Raw genomic sequence first — 23,529 nt, 5'->3', positions numbered from 1 at the left:
GTAAGAAGTTTGCTTGAAGGCGTTCTTGTCGTAACTCAGGATCGATCAAAACATGTAATACGACGAGACAGAAAAACTACACAGCATAATTGGAATAAAGAGATGAGACAGAATGAAAGATTATTATCTAAGAAGGATATGTACAATGGAGAAATGATTAAATCATTAGATAGTCATGGATGGAAGTCATATAGGATAGGAAGGTCACGTAGACCCTAATGTGGCAGATGATAACATTTGTCCAGATGATAGATGGCAGAGTATAAGGAGGAGAAGTAGATAATGGAACAGATAACTTAAGCGACTGAGATGACTTGATTATGGCTTGGGTATTTTCAGATAATGTCTGGAGAATGACTGGGGATCAGATACAATAAAGGTGTTTGATATATGAAGATGGAGACGTTGGTATCGCTTAGCGCGTCAACTTAGTGTTGCGAAGTGAGAAAGTAAGAAGAAATTTAATGCATGTAAAAGTTCACATTTCTCTTTAGTTCACCGACCTTGGGTTGAGGATGCGTGTATAAGAGGTGTGACCCAGGCTGTATGTACCTGATTCACACCATGACATTGGGAATGGAGTAAAGATAAGTAGATTGACGAGTGATTTTTGTATCAAAATGATTAAATTACAGTCTGGCGAGGGAAATGTAATGGTGGTATAGTATAGTGACGTGTATTTGGGCGTATAATAATGTAAGGGGTCGCGTTTAATATAGATATTTTTTCTTGAGTGTTGTATCATGTTTTATTATATCGTGTTTTATTATACTGTATTTGTGAATATGTTTAGGAATCGCTCATATAGTGTCGAGGTGTGTAATGTAGGTGGAGCTGTGTTCATAGTATGTTTTAGTTTTTTCATATCATTCATGGTATAGTTGTACCATCATGTAAGGGAATACCGTATGTTGACTCTAGTTCTCTCATGATGGGGTGAGGTGTACTGCAGTGGCACTCCAGGTGTGTGCAGCCATCAGAAAGCAACAGACGTGTATTGCAACTGTGATTAGGTATGTTATTGTAAGGTGACGTGTCTTGAGAATTTCATGGATGTGAATGAAACTGTTTAGTCTAAGTTCTTATTGCTTACCATCTATAGACCCGTGTTACTATATGTAACCTAACCTAACGAGCATGATCTCTGACGGAGAGGCAAAAGCAGGTCGGTGCATCACCTTACCTGGATGTTCACAGTTGGTATGGAGGGGCTGCGTTGCAGTCTCCAACGGTGACTGGTTACAGTGTACAGAAACTGGGTAATATGAATGTCCTGTGACGTAGATGATACATAAGGGTACATTCTAGACGGAGATTTGAACTATCCCCAACATCTAAAACCTTACAAGGTAAATGACCTCCTGGCAAATGAAAATCTAGCGTTATATAAAGTATTCAAACCCATACGGATTTTTGTGCAAGAAAAAATTCACATTACTGGAGCTACAAACAGTGTTTTAGGTTCGGTGTCCGATTCAGTGTACATTCTTGATCATAGAGCATTGAAGAAACTCTATATAGAACTGGACATCTGCATGAGAAACAAAATTAAAAATCAGTCGAGACAACCGAGATGATCAGGCAAGTTAACAAACTCCTTTTTTTTTCGGAAAGACGACAGAGAAAATGAGAAATATGATGGATGAACAGCTTGTAGTGATCAAGAAGGAATCCTCAAGACGTGTGTCGATCAACCAAGTTCTCGGATCATCACAATCTTCTAATCCAGCCTCGTCTGTTGCTGAAGACGTACCAAAAAAAAAAAAGAAGAGATGTGATTCCATGAGACAGTGTGTACCAGTTTTGTCAGTGGTGCAGCTCTGTGCACCATTGATGGTTCGTGCATGTCGTAAGAATACCATAGCAGGGTGTCAGAAGAGGAGACTTACGTCCATAGGAAGAGACTGTCTCTCACTCAGTTGATACAGATATGGTTATGTTTGATGACAATATTCCAGAAGACAGGGAAGTATAATGGTCCCGGTATGCAAGGTTGTACCGTCATCCTGAGTTGTACTCTCGCCTAGTTGTAACTCTGGCCTTGGTTAGTACTCTGACAAAGGATCGTACTGTGACCCTTGATTGTACTCTGCCCGTAGATCGTACCCTGATCTTGGATAGTACTCTGGTGGTGGATAGTCTTCTGCCCATGGATGGTACTCCGACCTAAGGTTGGACTCTGATCCTGGAATATTATGGTAAGAAAATATCCGTACATCAGATTTCCTACCTCACGAATAATAAAGTGTATAGATAAATATTTTTTTTACCTTCAGTTAAGAGGGGAAAAAATGATGAGAAATAAGAACTCTGCCACTGGAAAATACCTGGAAAAAAAAAAGATGGAGATAAAATCCAAGAAGACGTTCCCCTTGAACGAAGACTACCAAGATTTGGAAAGGGAAGAATTTTCTTTTACTTAAGATTAAGTGAACCTCAAAGAGAAGCCTTACTCAAACATAGCAGGTTCATCTTTATCCTCCTTTCAGCTGAAGGAGGCCGCAGATACTGAAAATATCAGTAAATGAAAACTTAAATGAGATATGAGAATCCCACCACGGAAGGGATGGTGCTTATTTTGAAAGCTTATAGAAGAGATATTCTTTTTAAGCTTTGAACAAAGTTTCATAAACCTCATCCATACAACACTGTTGGGACTACTAGACGAGCTTAACTATCTTGTTCCAAACAGATACTGACTTCACCTGTTACCCGTTCCTTAATGCACGTAACCTACGACTCGCTTCATTGCCCATGGTTCCACCCGTTACTTCATCCACTCCTGGGTAACTAATGACTCTTACTTCCTCCAGGTCCTCCCTGCTCAGACCTGCATTCAGACTGTACTGGCTCTTCCCCTCCCTCCAACCTTGATGCGTCGCATTGTCTCACTTGTGCTTCATTTACTCGCTACTCTCTTCTGTTTACACACCCTAAAACTTTGTCACCAGCTTCTAGAGTTTCTCTCCGGAGTCGGTCACCAGAGCCGTATCTGCTGCAAACACCAACTGATTCACCTTCCACGACTCCTCGGTATACGCTTGGCTCTTCCTACAGGCATACATGCCTTACATTCATGAGAAGAACTCCTCAATGCATTTATTTGCCTTACATTTACACCATATATTTGTAACGCCTCTCTCCAAGTATTTCTCATGCAAACTCTTAAACGCAAACACCTGGTCCAAACAACGTTTACTTGTCATTGAAGCCACTGTGCTCCTCCCCAGTCAGATGTTCTCTGCACGGCACCACCCTTTGTCACCATACACCTTGCCAGATATACCCACTAGACATGTACCTTTATAAGACGAGCATTCCTCTTCTCTCCAAAATTGATAACAAAAGAAAGAGCCAAGGATGGATTTCTCGAAGGCTCAGGGTCGAGGTTATGTATATGCGTGGATGCAACAAGGTTGAGAAAAATAGAGATGGGTTGTATGTTTAATGGGAGGAACCTGGGGGTTCTTACTGTAGATAAGATGAAGTTGAAGGGGAAAGGGGTGGTGTAATGGTCTCGGAATGCTTGGGAGGTGAAATCTGGGGTTTGTGTGAGGGCACGAGTGAAGAAGAGGGAGGCACTTCTGATGACGGGGCAGCTATCGGACTCGGTTAACGGGTGTGAGACAGCGAGTTCACTCTGATGTGAGTTACGATGAAATCTGACTTCGAGAGGCATTGCTTGTGCACATGGTGGCGAGAAGATTGAAGAAGACAGAAGTGCATTTTGGGAGGAGCCGAGTTACTGCTTCGTCAGTTGTCCTGCCAGGGGATAGAGGGTCTGAGAGCGTGGCTTTGTGGTGTCGCAATCAATGGTGTTAACTGAGGAGGTGGGGTATACGGTGTAGACGAGAATGGGGAAGAACTTGTCGAGTTGTGACTCGACTTCCGTAGCGTTACAATACTACCCGCAGGCGGAGTCCGCTAGCACCCCCCCCCCCCCTATTCTCCATTTGCCTTCATCCTTCGCGTCAGGATTTGGCTGTTGTCATCATTCTATTTATCAACCGAACCGATGCTTCGTTGTCTTCAGGGAACTTCCCCGTAGAATGGCCGAGGCAGTAAGGTTCCCAGGCCGACCTAGCCAAACACACCTCCCTCTAGCTTGCTCCATCCCACCTCGCACATTCCTGGGTCGTCTCCCCAGTGTATTGTCTTCCTCTTCCCTCCCAGGATACCTGGCTGTTTCCAACCCTCACCTAGTTTTCTGTTGCCTCATTTCTTTATATATATTTGTTTACCTTTCTGTGGCCATGCTTTCTCAACACGATGGAACCACCTTTGTAATGTCATCTCCTACAAATACTGTCGTGAGATAATCAGCTAAAGATAATTACCAGCAAACTATGTGTAAACTTACTGTAAACACAGATATCGAGATATAATGAACTCGTTTACAAAAGTTCTCTCGTTTACAAAAACCGTCCAGTTGTGGGCTACGTGTATTCTAGCGAAGAATTGATCCCTGAGGTGTAAACCTCAAGGAAAGGACTCGAGAGTATATATAAGTTTTATGTTCATAAAAGTCTAATCATGCTTGAGTATTGGAGAGAAATGATACTAAGCATGTGTCTCCTGCGTACGGTAGAAGGCTTCCAGGAAGGAAGGAAGGAAGAGAAAAAAAAAGAGGCTGGAAATGCTCCCCTCTTGTACGATCATTATATACGAGTAGGGACGGAGGAAAGAGTCTGGTTAGGATTATCTCCTTGAAGGCTTCCCAGTCGGCCTGGTCCTTGTGCTGCCGCAGGAAGGCCGGAGAGAGAGAGAGAGAGAGAGAGAGAGAGAGAGAGAGAGAGAGAGAGAGAGGGGGGGGGGGGTTATTACCATACTGATGAGAGAACATAGACCAAGCTGTGATCAACAGTTTAATGTCAGAATTCAAGGCCATGTCTTTTGCAGCCTAGTCCACCCACCATTATGATAATCATTTGTATACACAAACCCTGGCCACAGTCACTCAATATAGCGGCTCCTATCTTATCATCCACTCTTGATGTGTTTCCGAGGCGAATATGAACGATCAGCTTGAGAATATATCCCGTCAATTGGTATGTTCAAACCGCCGTTAAGTACGTGGAACAAAAATACAGGAAAATTATATATATGTCTCATTACTGACCTCAAATACGGACAATTGACTGAATGTTGACAAATGAAAAGACTCGCAGAAATTCTATCGTCTGTCGTCACACATATTGACTTTCAGTTGCCACATGTGATGGCTGTCAGTTGCCACAGGTGATGACTCAGTTGCCACACGTGACTGAGGCACAGACGGATGGTAACACTTCGCAAGTACGACTCTTGAACACCTATGCACGACTCGTAAGCACGACGGTACGACTCGAGCACGACGGTACAACCTTTTGAGCACTAAGGACGACCACTTGGGTATGTTGACGTGGTCACTGACATCGTACTTAAGGAAGTTACATCATTACGTACGCCCAAGGGTTACAGTACTGTCGTGTTGAAGGGTGGTAAACTTCTTGCTCACTCGAGGGTCGTACCATCGTGCTCAAGGACTGCAGTGTCATGCTCAAGGATTGTACAGTCATGCTCAAGGTTCGCACCATCGTGATCAAGGGTCATACCGTCGTGTTCAAGGGTCGCACCGTCGTGATCAAGGGTCGTACCGTCGTGTTCAAGGGTCGCACCGTCGTGTTCAAGGGTCGTACCGTCGTGTTCAAGGGTCGCACCGTCGTTTTCAAGGGTCGTACCGTGGTGTTCAAGGGTAGCACCGTTATATCTAAAAGGTTTAGCAGCTCCTTTAAGTGAAAAAAAAATGCAATAGCTGATCGTTCAAGGTTTACTGGACTTTGTGTTTTAGCCCTTGGTAGAGATTTGTTGATGTTCACCTTAACCATGAAGAGGAAAGTACCGTAGAAACTGAGGTTAAAGGAACAGTTTAGTTCTTCTGAACAATCATGTTCTATATATTCTTGGCCGTGAGTGTAAATCACATCACGTAATAATTTGTAAATTGTAATTTTCGTCGACATTGTCGAGAAATTATCAAACTGTCACCCTATCATTTTTTTGGGGGGGTAAATGTCAGTGGTGGGGGAGGAGGGTTGTTGTCGTGAGTAGTTTTGGAAAGTAATTTCAGGTGATTACACTTCATTGTGGGAGTAACATCGAGTTTATTCCATTCTCCATTCTTGTCCAACTTTCTCTCCCTGGGCACAGGCCATTCTCACAACGGAAGACCCCCGTCTCCGGTATGAATAAGGTCTTGGAAGACGGCGCATAATGATAATTATATACACAAACATTTATGTTGATGAGGGCAATTATGAGGAGATGAACAATGGCACGCATTGAACAATGGCTTGGCGCGGCGCTGGGGTGGGGTGGATGGAAGGGGCAGACCCATCATTGTCTGGTGGAGTCTTGCGCTCATTAACGCAATGATCACTTCAATACACGACCTATTGAAGCTGAAAATAATAAAGACACTGATTCTGAAGCCGTTCATTTGTACACTTTATATTACTGCTTGATTTGACTCACTCCTCGTGTCCCTCGTCGTAGTTGGTTAGGTTCCAGACGAGGGAGTGTGTGTGTGTGTGTGTGTGTGTGTGTGTGTGTGTATGTGTGGGGAGGACACCCTCTCATTAGTGTGGTTATAACTATATGTTGCTGCGTTTGATGATTATAGTTAGCTGTAGCCTGAGGTTAGTAACCGGAGTGAGTATTACCGTATGTGAAAGCATACATGGTATAATATATATATATATATATATATATATATATATATATATATATATATATATATATATATATATATATATATATATATATCTGTTCCTTCTTTTTTTTTCCAAAAGAAGGAACAGAGAATTGGGCCAGGTGAGGGTAGTCCCTCAAAGGCCCAGTCATCTGTTCTTAATGCTACCTCGCTAATGCGGGAAATGGCGAATAGTTTGAAAGAAAAGAAAATATATATATATATATATATATATATATATATATATATATATATATATATATATATATATATATTATTCAGGTTCTTCGCATTGAACAGATATGAGCTGAGGCCTAACTAACTTTGCCTGTTTAATAAAACTCTACAAGTAAGAAACTCTGCAGTAACTGGTAAAGTTTGAAGTATTTTCTTGGATGTTTTAAGTAAGGTTAATGTGGACGCGGGAGAGTAAGTTTGAAGGTGGAGCTTCGGAAATTTGTTAGACTTTAAGTCATGTCTGGTGTAGATAATGTCACCCTGCGTAGCACGCGTCTCTTTGTTTATCACTTATCTCCACCACGTTCCAAACTGTGTTGTGTCCTTTAAGCCTTATAGTCTCTTGATAACTGATGTTAAATACCCGTTGAAAAATATTCATAACGACGATTTCTGATGAGGAAATCGATGGGGGTTGAAGCTCTAAAGAAATCTGTGATGAGGATAGAAGTAAGTAAAACATGGGTGGCGTTGTCCTTAGAATTTTACCTCGGGGGTGTGTGTCGGGGTCTGGGAGCAGCAGCAGCAGTGGTGGTGGTGGGCACTTGCCAGGTTAAAGATGAGTTGTCACGTCTCGTGGGAACCTTGAGATGAGACTGGTGAGGGGGGGGGGTGACTGAGACAAGAGTGGGGCGGGAGTGGGAAGGGATGAGGATTGCTTGGTGACTGGTTGAGGATAGGGGGGAGAAAAAGGATGGGGTTGTAAATGGTGAGGATAGTGTAGAGGTTGGAAATGGGTAGGGATGGAGTGGTATATGGTGAGGTTGGGGTGGTAGATGTAGAAGAGTTCCAGGTGGTTAGATGTTAAGGATGGATGTTGGAGGATGAGTAAAGGATGGAAGATGGTGAGGATGTGATGGTATGAGCATGATGATGGGGGGTGGTGTATATTGAGGACGGGATGGTAGATGATAATGCACGTGATGTTACAGTAGCGTGAGGATGGGGGTAATGCATGGTGAGGAGGGAGTGATGTATGGTGAGGATGGGATGGTAGATGTAAAGGGATGAGGTGCTTGACAGTTAGAATGGGGTGGTAAATGCAAAGGCTTGAGCTTTAAATTGAAGAGATGGAATGGTTAAGTTTGGAGATAGGGGAGGTAATGGTGAAAATTGCATTATAAAGAATGGAAGATGGAGTCTTGCAATGTAAGGATACGACGCTTAATTCTTAGGTTGGCGTGAGAATAGGGTTAATGATTATAATCCATAAAGATAATGGTAGATAAAGAGGATGAAGAGCTGTTGAATTCGGAAAATAGGCCTAAGTTGTTAAGGTGGTTCTGGCGAAGATGAGGCTACGTAGAGTGAGGAAGAGATAATAAAGGATGGAGAAGGTTACTTTAGGACGTAGATAAGGTAAAGAATAAGGAAAGGATGGAGAAGAGTGAGCATAGATTGACATAATTTAGGGCGGAATGTCAAAAAGAAGATGATATGGGACAGCGTTTCAGATGGAGTAAGGAAAGCTTAGGATAGGGAAATAGATGGTGAAGTTAGGCTGTTGAACGTGACGGTAGAATGATGAGGGGTGAAGGAATGTTTAATGAAGGATGAGGATGGAGGGATAGACATTCTGAGGGTTGAGTGAAACACGTAGCGATGGGTTGGTAGAGTATGACGGTGGCAACAGGAGATGAAAAGAGCGAGGATAACCAGGAGGAAGATGAGATAGTGTGTTAGATAATGATGTAGTGTTTAGTAAGGAGGCAATGTTATTAGAGAGGAAGGAAAGGTTGCTGTTTTAGGGAAAGAAAGAGGATGTTAGGACTAGTGATCAGCGATGGATTAAGTGAGATGGAGAAGACGATGGAAAGTTGCGAAGGAAAACCTTTCTGTAATGGGATATTGAAACGAGGTTACACACAATACAGTACAAAAAAAATGCTCTTTCCGAGTTTTTCTTACCATGGAAGCGAATCCATCAGGATGTAACACGGGCCAGGTTTCCTAATGGCACCTTTCATATGGTAGGACCTCGAAACGAGAGCTTTTCAAAGCCACTCCAATACCCGACCTTCCCCACACACCCACCAGGTTCCTCAAACTCCCATCCTTTCCTCCATCTAGTCCCCACCCCCTTTTTTCCAAGCCATGTCCTACTCATGTTCGCTTACTACCCCACCTCTCTCTCTCTCTCTCTCTCTCTCTCTCTCTCTCTCTCTCTCTCTCTCTCTCTCTCTCTCTCTCTCTCTCTCTCGGCATCGATCCGTTCGTATATCCGAGATGTTACAAATCGACAGTGAAGTCGTTCACGGGAGACCTGTTGTTCAAAGTGATAATGGGACGTTCCCAGTCAAACTCGGGGATGCGTCCAGACGATGGGGCGGTGCGTATTGACGATACCGATGTGTCCTCAGTCTACATTTTAACGTAGAAATGTTTGCTCGTGTGTTCTTCTCGATGCGTAAGCAAAACGTGCGAGTTAAACACGAACGCCAGTTCGATTAGAAGTATATAATCTTCTGAAACCACACAAATTTACCCAAGCGATATATTCTTGTCAGGAGACCACTTAAGTTTCCAGTCTTTTCTATTCTTTTTTGCATTATATATATTTGCATAATTCTGAAGAAAAAGGAAAGGGGCGTTCAGGTTATCATCGAAATTCAATCAGTAAGGAAAACTGTTCTCGGATATCGCATGGGCCGAAAAAAAAAGAATACCGATTTCTGATGATCCCTCACTGTACCGATCGAACACTAATGGTTTGGCATTCGCTACAGAGATCTCTGTCCCTGGTTCTGGACTGAAATCCATACAGAGAAGCTGTAGACGATGTTGGAAGCTAAAGAATGACCTCATAGTCTGAAGAAAACAAGTTTACGTTGAATAGTGACAGTTTGCTTGAGAGAATCATGACTGCCAGGAGGCATAAGACAACATATCGTACGTACCAGCTGAGACTATATTGAATCACTGGAGGCTTTTAGAAGACAAACGCTGCCGTAATTATCGTGCATGTAGAGTTGAGCGCTGCAGTGTAGTCGGGGGGCTGAAGACTCGTGGATTAGGTCTTTGACAAGTCTCTTGTAAGAGCGACATTATGTTGGAGGATTGGTAGCCGGTCTGGAAGGTCTGAAACCGGGAAGGTTTGAAGCCGTGCTGGGAAGATGGGGGACTGTGTTGATGGGTTGACAAATCTGCTGGGTAGTTGATGAATGAGAGGTTTGGGACCTTATAGGATTTCCGGATGAGGACTGAAGAAGGTTTGAGATTGTACTAGGATGTTGAGGATCGAAATAGGTTTAAGACTAATGACTGAGGTAGGTTGAGGACTGAAATGGGTTTGAGTTCGCTCTGGGAGGATGATAGATGGGAAAGGTTTGAGACGTCATTGAAAGTTGGGGACTGTGGTAAAAGGTGGGCTACTATGCTGGAATCCAAACTGTTGTGCTTGAGGGTTGAAAACGATGCTGAAAAAGCTGGTCATTGATCTTGGAACTGACTAGCCTTCAAATTTAGAGGACTGATTTGGCTAGGAGACGAATGTTATTGAAGGACAAGATTATGTAGCTTCACTACTGTCATGGAAGACTCGGTTAACAAATCTGCTGGAAAGTTGACAATATACCGGAGGCTCTTTTTTTTTTCCACGATACTTGAACTAATCTCAAATATTCAGTTGTATGTTGTACTGGAAGACCTGGGTCTCCACAGCGTGACTCGCCCATCGCGCATATTCTTGTATTTCTTTTTAAGAAAATAAAAGAATATGTGGAATAGTTTAAGACTGTGTTGGTAAGGTGGAAACTAATCAGGAAATTGAAGATTTATTGAATAGTTGAGATGTACAAAACGTTCGAAAAATAGTAATAGTGCGAAGATTCTCGAAGGTGATTACCCGTTCGTATTTAGCAATTCGTATATACGGGAAATTGAAACATCTCTCAGACATGCGTACAGGTCCAGCCTCGTTTTGAAGTCCCACAATATGTGGGTAAGCAGAGGTGGGGGATGATGGTAGCAGGAAGCTGTACAGAGTAAAGTATTGATGTATATCTATGTAATTGTTTATAGATTTATGATTGCGTTTCTGTGATGTTGGAAGTGGCAGGAACACTGGTAAATGTTGCAGTGTTGCTGGAGGTGACAGTGAAGACCGTTGAATGTTGCAGTGGTGCTGGAGGTGATAGTGAAGACTGTAACAATGTTGCAGTGGTGGTGGAGGTGGCGACTGGTGGATGTTACAGTAGTGGTGAGGGTGGCAGTGAAGACTGGTGGATGTTACAGTGGTGGTGGTAGTGGCAGAGGACGTTGGTGAATGCCATGTTTGTTCGACGTATATTCTTGTTAAGATTTTGTCAATATTTACGAGGGATACAGATATCGGACACAGCTGCTGCACCGCTTAATATTGTTTTTTCTTAGATACGGAAAGGAACTTTTTCTTGTGTGTCGAATGCAAAAAAAAAAAAAAGTGTCAGTTATGGGAATAAACTTGGGCATTGTTGCTGATAGTCTTGGCTATACATATTCACTAAGGGAGCAACTCCTTCCCATATTGATACCGATATATATACACTGGTACGTTGCAGACCGCTGTCTTGAGACGAATTTGAGTTTCTTCTGTACAGAAGTCATTTCCCTTCTTGTCGCCTAGCAGGTCATTAGTACCTTCAGTAACTAAACTCGAATTTGCGATTCTCAGCCAGTTAAAACCTCTCTTTTGATCAAAAATGGCAGTGTTCTTGGTTGAATGATTTCCTGAAGAAAATGTTCGTAATAAAAACTATATTCAACAGTGACTAATTTCTGTTATTTGTTCCCGTCATAACTCTGTGTCAGCTTGAAGTGGAAGTTCACCAGCATTGTATACATAAGTTATCGTATAAAAGGCTGCTTTATCTCGTATCTCGAAAACTGTTTTGTTATACGAGAAGGAATTACGTAACATCCATCCGTCTGGCTGTGTGCCACACTTGCTTACACTAACCATCTTTGTGTTGAGAAAAAAAAAAAAGATGCATACCAAAGTGTACTAATGTTTTCCCTTCCTGATATAGATAATAATTTAGGTCATTTATCTGTCGTCTGCAGCCACTTACCGGCCGTGAGAGCCATTTACGTGTCCTTACAGGCGATTTACCTTCCCCCAATATGTCTTCTACCCGAACACACTCGGCAATAATAAGCTCTTTCCGTCCGCCAACCTGACCCATTTTCCTGCCGGCGCGGCCCAGGAGCGGCCAGGGGACACACACGCCACAAATCTCTGTAGAGCCCAAGGGCCGCAGGGGGAAGAGGGAGGGCAGCATCCATCTCCAGTGGGAGCACAGCGCAGCCCTCCCTGCCTCTCCCCTGACGACCATTGCCTCAAGGTTTTAACAGGCACCGTCATGGCTGGCCGCCTCCTATGATCCACCACACGTCCGTATCGCACGTACACGTTCCAGCACCTTCAAGGTTCCCTTCTTTGTTCGCTGGAAGGTGTGACTTTTGATGACTGACACCTATCTCGTCTGATGTAGTTTTGTGAACATATCTAGTTAGTTTTCCCGTAGCTGAATTAAAGCCTCGGTTCGTCGTACTGATTCTTCGTTGAGATTTGAAACGTACTTGTCGTCTTGAGGAAGCGAACTGTAGCAAAAGATGCGGGGCGTGGAGGGCGTCCGGCCTGCAGTGGCCTGCAATACACACAGCGACCAAGTGAACGGCTCAAATATTGATGTTGTATGGGAGTCCAGCACACTCGCCATGGAAAAAGTCTCGTAGTCAGTAAGTGGATAGGTCTCTCTCTCTCTCTCTCTCTCTCTCTCTCTCTCTCTCTCTCTCTCTCTCTCTCTCTCTCTCTCTCTCTCTCTCTCTCTCTCTCTCTCTCTCTCTCGGCCATCGTGTCCACCCCTCCCAGATCCTCCACCCCTGCACTGCCGGCAGCAATAGCACCAGTGGCCTGGTCTATGCTGGTGATTGTGGCGGTGGGGCGGAACAGAGTGTGAGCTTCCTGGTAAAAGTTGACGAAAGTGCCAAACACCTGACCTAACCTGACCTGACCTGACCTGACCCGACATGACCTGGGTCGAGAGGGGAGAGCTAGAGCTGTACCATTCCGGAACTAGAGTTATGGTAGGAGGGTAGTGTTACTGAAAGCAGTATAAACACCACTCCTGCCCAGTGAGTCGGTGAGGGTCTGGCCCCACACTCCCGGCTGACGTTAGGAAGCAGTAAGTGTTCCCCTCCTACTCGTGTTAGGTGTCGAGTAAACTCATTTAAATGAGAGAAGGCAAATTAGCCTCACTTATATTCACGTAGGGACAGTAAACGTTCATTTAGGAGGTTGTTTAATGCACTGAGAATTGCCAAATGGTCAGAACTGATATGGTAGAGGGTGGGCAGAGGTCTCTTTAAAGACGAATGTGTGTGTGTGTGTGTGTGTGTGTGTGTGTGTGTGTGTGTGTGTGTGTGTGTGAAAGTTAATGGAAAGCAACTCATGGAAAACGACACATGAAATTGTATGATGCATACTCTCTCTCTCTCTCTCTCTCTCTCTCTCTCTCTCTCTCTCTCTCTCTCTCTCTCTCTCTCTCTCGTGCACGAGCGCACATACACACAATCACGGACGTCCATAGGTCTGTGTGAATGTCTCGCTTGAAAGATTAAGACTCCCGCCTAACTACGTATGTGGATGACATCACCAGGGGCCACGAGGGAATTGAAAAACGAAGAGGATTGTATCAACTTATATGAGGACTTGGACAAATTCCAAAACTGTTGGATATATGCTGGATAAGATTCAACCTGAGTAAATGTAATGTGGATGGGAAAAAGTGAAGGAAACCACGATATGAATCCTACAGAAAATAACTTGCAGGCATCTTTATGAGTCCCGGGAGTCGACACCGTCCCTAACCTGTCGCCAGAGGTCCACGATTAAGAGAGAACAGGAAAGAAGACAAAGCGTCTACAGACAGAGAATTAGAATAGCATTAGATTACTTGGGAAAACATTCAGCATGCTGTTCATATCCTTCATGAGGGCAAAAGGAGATTATACCTCATGTTTGGTTGTTGCGTTTATACAGCAACAAAAGCTAACAGAGATCGGAGGGCGACGTAGATGATGCCAGAATTATGAGAGCTAATTTATAAGGAAAGACTGGAACCCTTAATTTGGCCACCGTTTTCAAACCAGCTTGATGACGTAGACAGTGATTGCCTCTTCCAAAGATGTGACGAGACGACAGCCAGGAGCCATAACACGAAATTGAGCAAAACAACTGGTGAGAGAAGATGTAGAGAAGTACTTTGATTATGTGAACAGTAAGTGAATGGAATAAATTGAGTTATGAGATTGTGAACGTGGCCAGCATACAGCTGGGGACCAACGATTCTTAAATTTTCTCCCTGTTCAGAACGAATAGGATTTACACACACACACACACACACACACACACACACACACACACTTTACCAGACTGAACATCAGCAGGTTTCCTTTCCCACCATTCATCACTTTGTTTCTCAACTTGAGTTAACTCTACGAGACGTCTAAATGATCGTGACCGATAGCAGATACAGCTTTTACGTAGCTATTATCAGTGAATCTCACGATTAATCCAAGATGTCTCCAGTGTACCACACTGCCTTCCTGCTTATCTCGGATAAACAGGAAGTCGGTGGGAGTCGCGAGGGCGTATGAAGGAGGTGACCTTTAATGACTTTGTGTGAGCGCGCCCGTGGGAGCGGCAGCTGTATGTGATGGAGAGGAAGAGGGTTTGGGGTCACCTCAGCCTCTGAGTACTGAGGGGAGGTCGTTTCACTGTCCTCAGGAAGACTCTTATGTAAATCTAACCTGCCGTATTGATATGAGATGTTGATAAATGGGTTAGTAATTATTAAGTTTTCTTTATATCAGTAATTTGCTTATAACTAATATTTCCTGAACAGTGGCGGTGACTAGTCGGTCGTCGTTTTGGATTAGGCAATTGCCTTGTAGTAGGTCAGGTCGGGTGTCAACTGAAGTAGGGGTTGTGATGTGGAGGGATACAAGTGCTGCGCGCCAGAGAGGTTTGAGAGGATCCCCATATGTAGATCCACCGTGCTCTCCTACCATCGCTTGCTTGCTTGCTTGCCTTTAAAGCCGAGGGACACACCTGGACACTCCTGACTGGTTCTCTGATATCGTAAGGATCTGAACACTCTAAAGGCGTTGCTATCTTATAAGAGGTCTCGGGCTTGATGCCTCTCAGTGTCAACTGCTGCCAGTGAGAGGGAGGGTCAGGTAGTAGATGAGCATTGGAACCACTACAAGATATTTGCTCCAAATTTCTTTCATTCACACGTACCTAGTACGCGTTTATCACTGCTGCCAGCGAGAGGGAGGATTTAAGTAGTACAGGACTAGCTGTTTCCAAGGTCCCTGCACGTCAGACATGTTCCTCTACCTCCGCATATCGTGTGAACAACCCTGTAGGTAGCAGGACCTCCGTGATGCAGGAGCGGTGTGCCTTCCTGGTCGTCACTCATTCGCGAGCTGCGCGAGATCGAGCCTGCTACAGTCGGCCCAGAGACCATCATGCTGTTCAACCTCCACTTAGGGGTTAGTCGATGAAATGGGTACCTGGCATAGACCACGAAATATGTATATATATCTTTTTCTTCTTTCAAACTATTCGCCATTTCCCGCATTAGCGAGGTAGCGTTAAGAACAGAGGACTGGGCCTTTGAGGGAATACCCTCACCTGGCCCAATTCTCTGTTCCTTCTTTTGGAAAAAAAAAAAACCGAGAGGGGAGGATTTCCAGCCCCCCGCTCCCTCCCCTTTTAGTCGCCTTCTACGACACGCAGGGAATACGTGGGAAGTATTCTTAATCCCCTATCCCCAGGGATATATATATATATATATATATATATATATATATATATATATATATATATATATATATATATATATATATATATGCAGACATCTCTGCAGGAGAAATGAAAGTGTGGTCGGAAGGTCTTTCGTTTATCAGGTCTTCAGGCAAGACAAACAAATCATAATGAGTCGACTTGGTAGAATCCTTTTACATACCTGATTGACGCGTCAGGTCACAACCATATATATATATATATATATATATATATATATATATATATATATATATATATATATATATATATATATATATATATTATCCCTGGAGATAGGGGAGAAAGAATACTTCCCACGTATTCCCTGCGTGTCGTAGAAGGCGACTAAAAGGGAAGGGAGCGGGGGGCTGGAAATCCTCCCCTCTCGTTTTTTTTTTTTTTTTTTTTTTTTTTTTTTTTTTTTTTTTTTTTAAAGAAGGAACAGAGAAGGGGGCCAGGTGAGGGTATTCCCTCAAAGGCCCAGTCCTCTGTTCTTAACGCTACCTCGCTATCGCGGGAAATGGCGAATAGTATGAAAAAAAAAAAAAAAAAATATATATATATATATATATATATATATATATATATATATATATATATATATATATATATATAAAATGTGTGTGTGTGTGTGTTGGAGGCAACATTCACGGACAAAAGCCCACATCATGGTCGGGCCTTAATTAAAGAAGAGACAGGGAAAAGTATTTATGAAATTTGGAGGAAGTTGAAACCGTGTATTTTGAAATATGCCACGTCATAGTAACTAGGAAAGACACGAGAGGGTAGAGAGTTCCAGAGCTTGGAGGTGTAAGGAAAGAAACAGATATACATCTAATGCGTTAATGAATCTTAACTGCATTCAGTTGTCCGTGATGTTTCGCCAGACACCAACAGAATGAAGGGTGGTACTGACGTCGCTACTTTACGAGCGTTTACTGACAACCTCACGTAACCATTTCTGTCTCCGTCACCCAACAACTGCTCTTACTTTCCGTTTTATAAAAATCTTTGCTAACGAGTTCGTCCCAGTTTCCCCAACGTGTAGCATGCACCAACTTGATCCAATTTTGCTTCCTCTCTTCACATTAATTTCTCTTCACCCTTTCTTATCTCTCTCTCTCTCTCTCTCTCTCTCTCTCTCTCTCTCTCTCTCTCTCTCTCTCTCTCTCTCTCTCTCTCTCTCTCTCTCTCTCTCTCTCTCTCATATTTCCTATCTAGCCTGGCCTCTGAGAATTGTTCTTTGTGACCGAATCTTTCATGATGAGGAAAGAGATATAGTAATATCTGATCATAGTAATGATAATGATGATAATGAAATAATGATAATATAACATTATTATTATTATCATTATCATTAGTAGTAGTAGTAAGTCTCTTTTCGTGTAGGGAGTTAGGGGATATGGTAGGTATAAGCATCTACCACACCACATTGATCCATGAAATAACTTGTTTTATGGGACTCACCATTTTATCATGGTTACGGATCCCATCTTAACCATATGGTCATTTACGCCATAAAATACCTGGAGTTTGTCGTCGTCATCGGAATACCACGATTCATGAGGGACCTTCGTAGTACACCACGTACGTACGTACATTGTCGTTCTGTCGCTGCCTTGCGGAACACACTGAAATACTCGATGGTTTAAGACCCGCTGTCTGCCTGCTGTGAACCTTCGTGGTGTGGCAGAAGGATGCTGCTACCTTTCTCCCCGTCGCCTTCTGATAAGGAGCCCACAGCCTGGCAATGACAGTCGATTGGACATTTTTCTCCGTTGGCGGCGCCCGTCTCGCTAACGGCAAATTTCCACTGAACGTAGACATGATGTTGATTGACTTTGAGGTACGCGTCGAGTGCAGTGGCCCACTTACCACACTATACCACCCCCCCTCCCAAAAAGCCAATGGTCTATAATGACGTATGATGACCCAGTCTCTTACTGTGACTCGGTGACTTATGATGACGTAACATTGTAGCTCGACTGACGTATGACGTGAAACATTCTACACTCATGCGATGACGTATGACGAATCATTGTATAACGATGTAGTGACGTGTAATGAAACATTTTGAGATGATGCAAGACTGCAGCTCAGCTAACGTATAATGTAACAGCGTTGCATTATTATGATGCAGTCACGTATGATGCCATGATGATGCAATGTCAAAAAAAAATATACAAGAAAAATTCCAACACTGGCGCTGGGGTTGACGTATAGTGAAACATTTATAGTCCGTGTTTTTTCCGGGCTTCGTTAAGAGCACTGACATGATGGTATATATATATTTTCTACGCAGATTTCTGAATTGGTTCGATACAATTATCTATAATTATAACATTGGCTCTCATGATAAATGATTTTTGTATAGTGTCAGACTCCCATCTCTCGATCTCTGCCGAAATGAAGTATATCTTGACATGCCAAGCTGCCGGCAGGAGATGAGATGGTACGCAACACACAGTCTGACTTTCACACACTGTTTCTGTGTAGTCGCTACTTGTTCACATCGCTGGTAATGTTTGATCGTACAGATCGGACAATACTGTGACAATAGATCCGGTTACGTATCCGTACGTCCGTGGTCTTTTCTTACACATATACTGCGCTTTCGATCCATAACTTCAAGTTTTACTGAAGACAGTTGGATTTCGCCAAGTTCATGATCAGTCCTTGGCTGAGCTTCGATCATTGAATAACTCGTGTCTGGACGTCATTCATGGCTCTCGGACTGCAGTGTTTCCCCCTGTCGTTAGTTCTGCTAAATGGTGTTGGATTCTCATACCTACGTGATCCTCGGTTGATCAGTCATTGGTCGATGAATCTAGTGAGGAAGGAGTCGAATGGCAGAGCTGCCAACCCGTGCTGAACTTTGCTTACCGGTTTGTAGTCTCGCTTCACCTGTGCTGGAATTTGACGAGTTGTGATGAGACTTGAGGTTCATCATAGTCTCAGTGATGGAGGTGAATCACGTCTCAAGACATGTGGCAGTACGCCTGACCCCAGACTTCAGTACTATGCTGAATAACGATTCATTTTGATCTACTTCAGTGGCGGTCGCCCGTGCTGTGTACGCTTAGCTTAAAGTTCAAGTGATGGGTTCATAACCACACATCCAGACCTGCCAGTCTTGAGTCTCTGGTCACTGACTGAAGTACACTGTACTGGATTATGGATTAGTTCTCTGATAACGCGTTCATTTCGTCATTCCTCACTCCCTCTCCAGAGTTTGAATCTATATTCCTTTTTTTTTTTTCGTTTCCATCACGTTTGATTCGCACGAGACTTGATGGTATTGTCTTAGTGAACTCCATTTCATGTTTGAGGACAGATGCGTCACGGACCCGAGTGTTCGTTGTCACACACACACACACACACACACACACACACACACACACACACATACATCCTGAGTTGATACAGTGCCTTATCTATGACTGTATGATCCACCTTCATGGGATGGTTTCTGCGAATCGATTCTCACTTCAGGATTGAAGATACAATCGAACCACGCCTACACCCCCACCCCCTATCCCCTCCATCATGATGATAAACTTTGCATTCTTATATCTCGTGGGGAGCTGGAAGGCTGCCGTCGTGTTCCCTCGCCAGTCGTTCTCCCATTGAAGGCAAGAACGACTGCAGACCTCTCCCTGTAGCTTGACTCTCTTTGTCCCAGGTACAGTCTTAATTGCCTTTCCTTGGTCCGTGTCGAGCAGATCTCGGTGCTTCCTGACATGGGACAATCAAACTGGTGGTGCATACTTGGATTAACGAACGTCTTTGGTTAACGTATGTTCAAAAACAGTGTGTGCGAACTGTTCTACACAGTTTAGATTCATAGTAACTCAGTATTTGACTACTATGATGTATTACCCAAGAGGGGCATTTGTTGCTAGCATACGAACTTCTGATGTTGTCAACACTATAGTCTAATCTTGTTATATCAGCATTCTCGCATTCTCGCATGTGTAATTGGCAAGCGTATCATTCCAGACCTTCTACTACTCCCTAACTAAATGTGAGAAAGTTTCCTAAAGTTTTCGGTCCAGGCTCTGAAATGAGCATCGTCTGCCAGCACCTTAAAGGATTTTCTCCTTGCCATTTCAAGAGAGGAGGATACGGTATCATAGCCACTGAAGAGGTATAATGTAATTAAAGCATCAATCAGATTCCCTTCAGTGTAAGTATTGAAGGCTAACAAGATGAAGATTCTTCTGTTTTTGCCCTTTCCTGTACGGAAGAAGCACCTCGCCTCCAATGTCCTTTGCTTTAGATGTTTCTGCGACACTTTCTCTTGGGTCTTATTGGATGAGGAACAGCAACTGAAGAGGTTCAGGGCTGACGAATGGTCGCATGTCGAGAGTGAGGTGGAAACCTCGCGGATCTGTAACTTCGTGGTTGCATAGCACATCCTGGAATACCTCAACAACCATCTCGTCAGGAAGCTTATGACGTTCTCCGTCATGGTTATCGAAGGTGAAGACTGTCTTGAGTTGTGCAGATGTTACGTCACTGTTGTGCAGATGTTACGTCACTGTTGTGCAGATGTTACGTCACTGTTGTGCAGATGTTACGTCACTGTTGTGCAGATGTTACGTCACTGTAGGAATGAAGGAAGAAATGGATTAATTTGTTTTCATTACCTGACCGTAACTTTTTCCAGCGTTGTCGTCCTTGTTGGTTCTCTCCGTAGATTTTTATGACCAAACTCCTGCCTGTTGCTCTGTTTTTGCACTCTCCCTGGTACTCAGTATCCGAGAGGTTTAAACAACAGATTGGATAGTCTTAATTTTTTTTTCACTGAGCTAGCTTGAGGCTACTAATGAATAATCAACAAGTGAGGCAAACATTGATTTAATTGCCCTGCAAAAGTAATAGCAACACACCCGTACATCTACAGTGTCCATATTTCTCGAGGAAAGTCATTGACTGAGGGTTGGCTGTGCATGTCACTCGCTGAAGTAAAGGAAGTCTACCATCGTTGCCTTTTTGAAAGAGTGTTCTTGGTGCGCCAATGAGAGAGCATGTTTAAGATGTCGGCCGTAGTCTCACCACCTTGTTCTTTAAGTACGGAGGAGCAGCAGCGTTCTATGTCCATTGACCGAAAGATCGTCCTCCGTTTCGTGACAGATGTGAAACTGCCTTAACTACTTTGAAGTCATTCTTTGCGGAAAGCAGTTAAGAGCTTTGTCTCCTTTCGACCAGACGGTCATGTACTCCACAATAACATTCTTAGGCGCAGCACCAAAGCCCAGATCAATGTGGATCATTTTGTCACGTATATCGAGAAATGGGATCAGTTATTGCATTACCTACTTTGCAGACATTCTGGTCATCTAAGTCTTTTCAGCCTCGTCTCTTGCCGTCTCTTTCCTGCCATCTCTTCATACCTCTTTTGAGACAGCACCTCGCTTTTGCAAGGACGAAATCCATCTAAAGGTAGCTCCCTTCTGGCTGTGAAATCAATCATGCTTCAGTTTTGTTTTTTTTTCTTTTTTTTTTGAGGGGAGGAGGGCGTCTGTATTGCATGTTTACTCGGTGGTTTGATTACACCCGGCCATTGCAAAGCTGTGATCGACTTGCCGCCGAGCACAAAATTGCTTCTTTCATTTGCCAGTGAACTGGCATCATGTGTAGCGGGAGGAACTCTCGCATCTCAGACCAATATACTGGCAAGTATCTAACGTGATTGAGGTGGTTATACGCAAATTAAATTGTGTCGAAAATGATATGATGGAAGAGAGACGGAGCCACCAGGTCCCTCTCGCTTGTTGCTCTCAAGAAGTGCAAAAGAAACCGATTTTATTTTTTTTTTTCGATCTATGACGACCCCAGCAAATGTTAGGGCTCCTTGACCGATCGTCAACAAACTTAACATAGTTATTACTCATCATAATTCAACGTCTTCATACTTCATCATCATTAATTTATCAAAACATCATCAGTTCATCATCAAACATAAATTCACTTGTAGATTTACATTCAGTTCTCGGTTTAGACTTCATTAATCTTAGTTCACTTAGTCTGAGATGCAAGTTGAGATTTGATATCTGTTCTTAACTCTGTAAGTTTCACCTGCATACTCAGTCTAGAAATAATTGGCAGCTGTGGTAAATAGTTAGGGAAACATGCTGATATTATGCTGCCGTGCCAGTAATGGAGGTCGTGTCCTCTAACTCCCTCTAACTCAACCAGCTGTTGATCACTGCTGGATCATCTCATGGTTTGTGTTCTCTCTCCTTCCCTGATATCGTGTATCCCTCAGGAAAGATTAGATCTTATCTCTTCAGGTAGTTTTCGTCTTTGCTACTCCAGCACTATATAGTTCAGGTTCCCTCTGAAATCGGCCACTAAGGTACCAACTCTTCATCCATTTACTACCAGTCGACCAATATTTGTATCATACGTTACCTTCAGCCCTTTATTCTAGTACTGGGTATTAACATACCTGGCCTCTCTCTGACACAGGTGGGGTTCATCTGTACCTAACGTCGTTTCATGCCCTATTGTGATATGCCTCTTGTCCATTTTCACAAATAATTTTCACTAGTCCTGTATTCTCTCTCTAATTATGAACACTACACATCTTCACTGTTGGCAGGTTTCTTCGTCTGTTCAGGTACCTTTTGTCTGCACATCTTCATAATGAACGCAATCCTAACTGGTCATTCATCAATATCTTGACCAAATCTATGTTTCCTTTGCCTCTGTAATCTCGGATATTACAGTCTCCAGTTTTGTAGCCTCCGGTATTGTTTTTCTAGCCAGTATATTTTTTTTTTTTCCTTCGCTACCGTTTCTCCTTTTGGAGGAATGTGGCGTTCTTCCTGTTCAAAAAAAAAAAATATCATCCGCCACGACTTTCGTCAGTCTTCCTGCAGCTTCGGCCAGCACATTTTAAAGCTTTGGTATCACTCACTTGGCTACTAAGACCAACAGTGCCAACTTGGCCACTTCCACGTCCTTATTTCTTGCATCACATCTCTCTTTCCTCTTTGGTACATTGAACATGAATCCCTTGCTCATATCATCAAACACTTCATACATGTATTTCGTATTGTTTTGATCTCATAGTATATTGTCCTTTTTTTTTTTTTTCTTTGGAGCTTCTCTTATTGAATTATTATGTCCCTTTGTTTCACCCTTTTCAGACCTCTCTCCTCCTGCAGCAGTCAATTCTCTCTCTCTCTCTCTCTCTCTCTCTCTCTCTCTCTCTCTCTCTCTCTCTCTCTCTCTCTCTCTCTCTCTCTCTCTCTCTCTCAGCCCCTGAATTAACTCTCGCTCTTTGCCCTCCCCCCCCAGTCTCCTTCCTTCAATAGTCTCCGATCCTTTGACTGACGCATCTCAAAGACTCCCAAACAAGACCCTCCTGACCCTCTACATTATTTCTTTTTCTCCTCCTTTCCTCAGACCTTCTTTTGTCTCTCTGTTGTCCTGATTCCTTCAGCCATTTACTGCAACATCTAGTCCTGTTTCTCTGTTAGTGACAGTAGTTATCACCATACCTTTTTAGTGTCATTTGTGACTAATTGAATATTCATTTTTTTTTTTTTTTTTTTTTTTTCCCTTGGGTTGTCGAACCCTCAAAAGTCCCTTTCATCTTGCTTTACTCTTCACAGTTTTAGTGGAAGTTCTGTAGTCATGACTACTACTCGCCCCCCAGTATGACTTCAGGCTAGATAGTTGCTGAACATAGTTTTGTTTCTACCGGTGTCCAAATTGC

At 43.2% G+C, this 23,529-nt stretch overlaps 1 protein-coding gene across 2 annotated transcripts in view; it reads left to right on the top strand.

Moving 5' to 3' along the window:
- LOC139763053 (tyrosine-protein kinase receptor-like) overlaps window positions 1-23,529 on the top strand; it is a 1,458,433-nt gene that overhangs the window by 1,110,176 nt on the left and 324,728 nt on the right. The gene's annotated exons all lie outside the window — the stretch shown is intronic.

The sequence above is a fragment of the Panulirus ornatus genome, chromosome 1 (genome assembly GCF_036320965.1).
Source record: "Panulirus ornatus isolate Po-2019 chromosome 1, ASM3632096v1, whole genome shotgun sequence".
NCBI lineage: Eukaryota > Metazoa > Arthropoda > Malacostraca > Decapoda > Palinuridae > Panulirus > Panulirus ornatus.
This window is presented reverse-complemented; position numbering and strand designations above follow the sequence as displayed.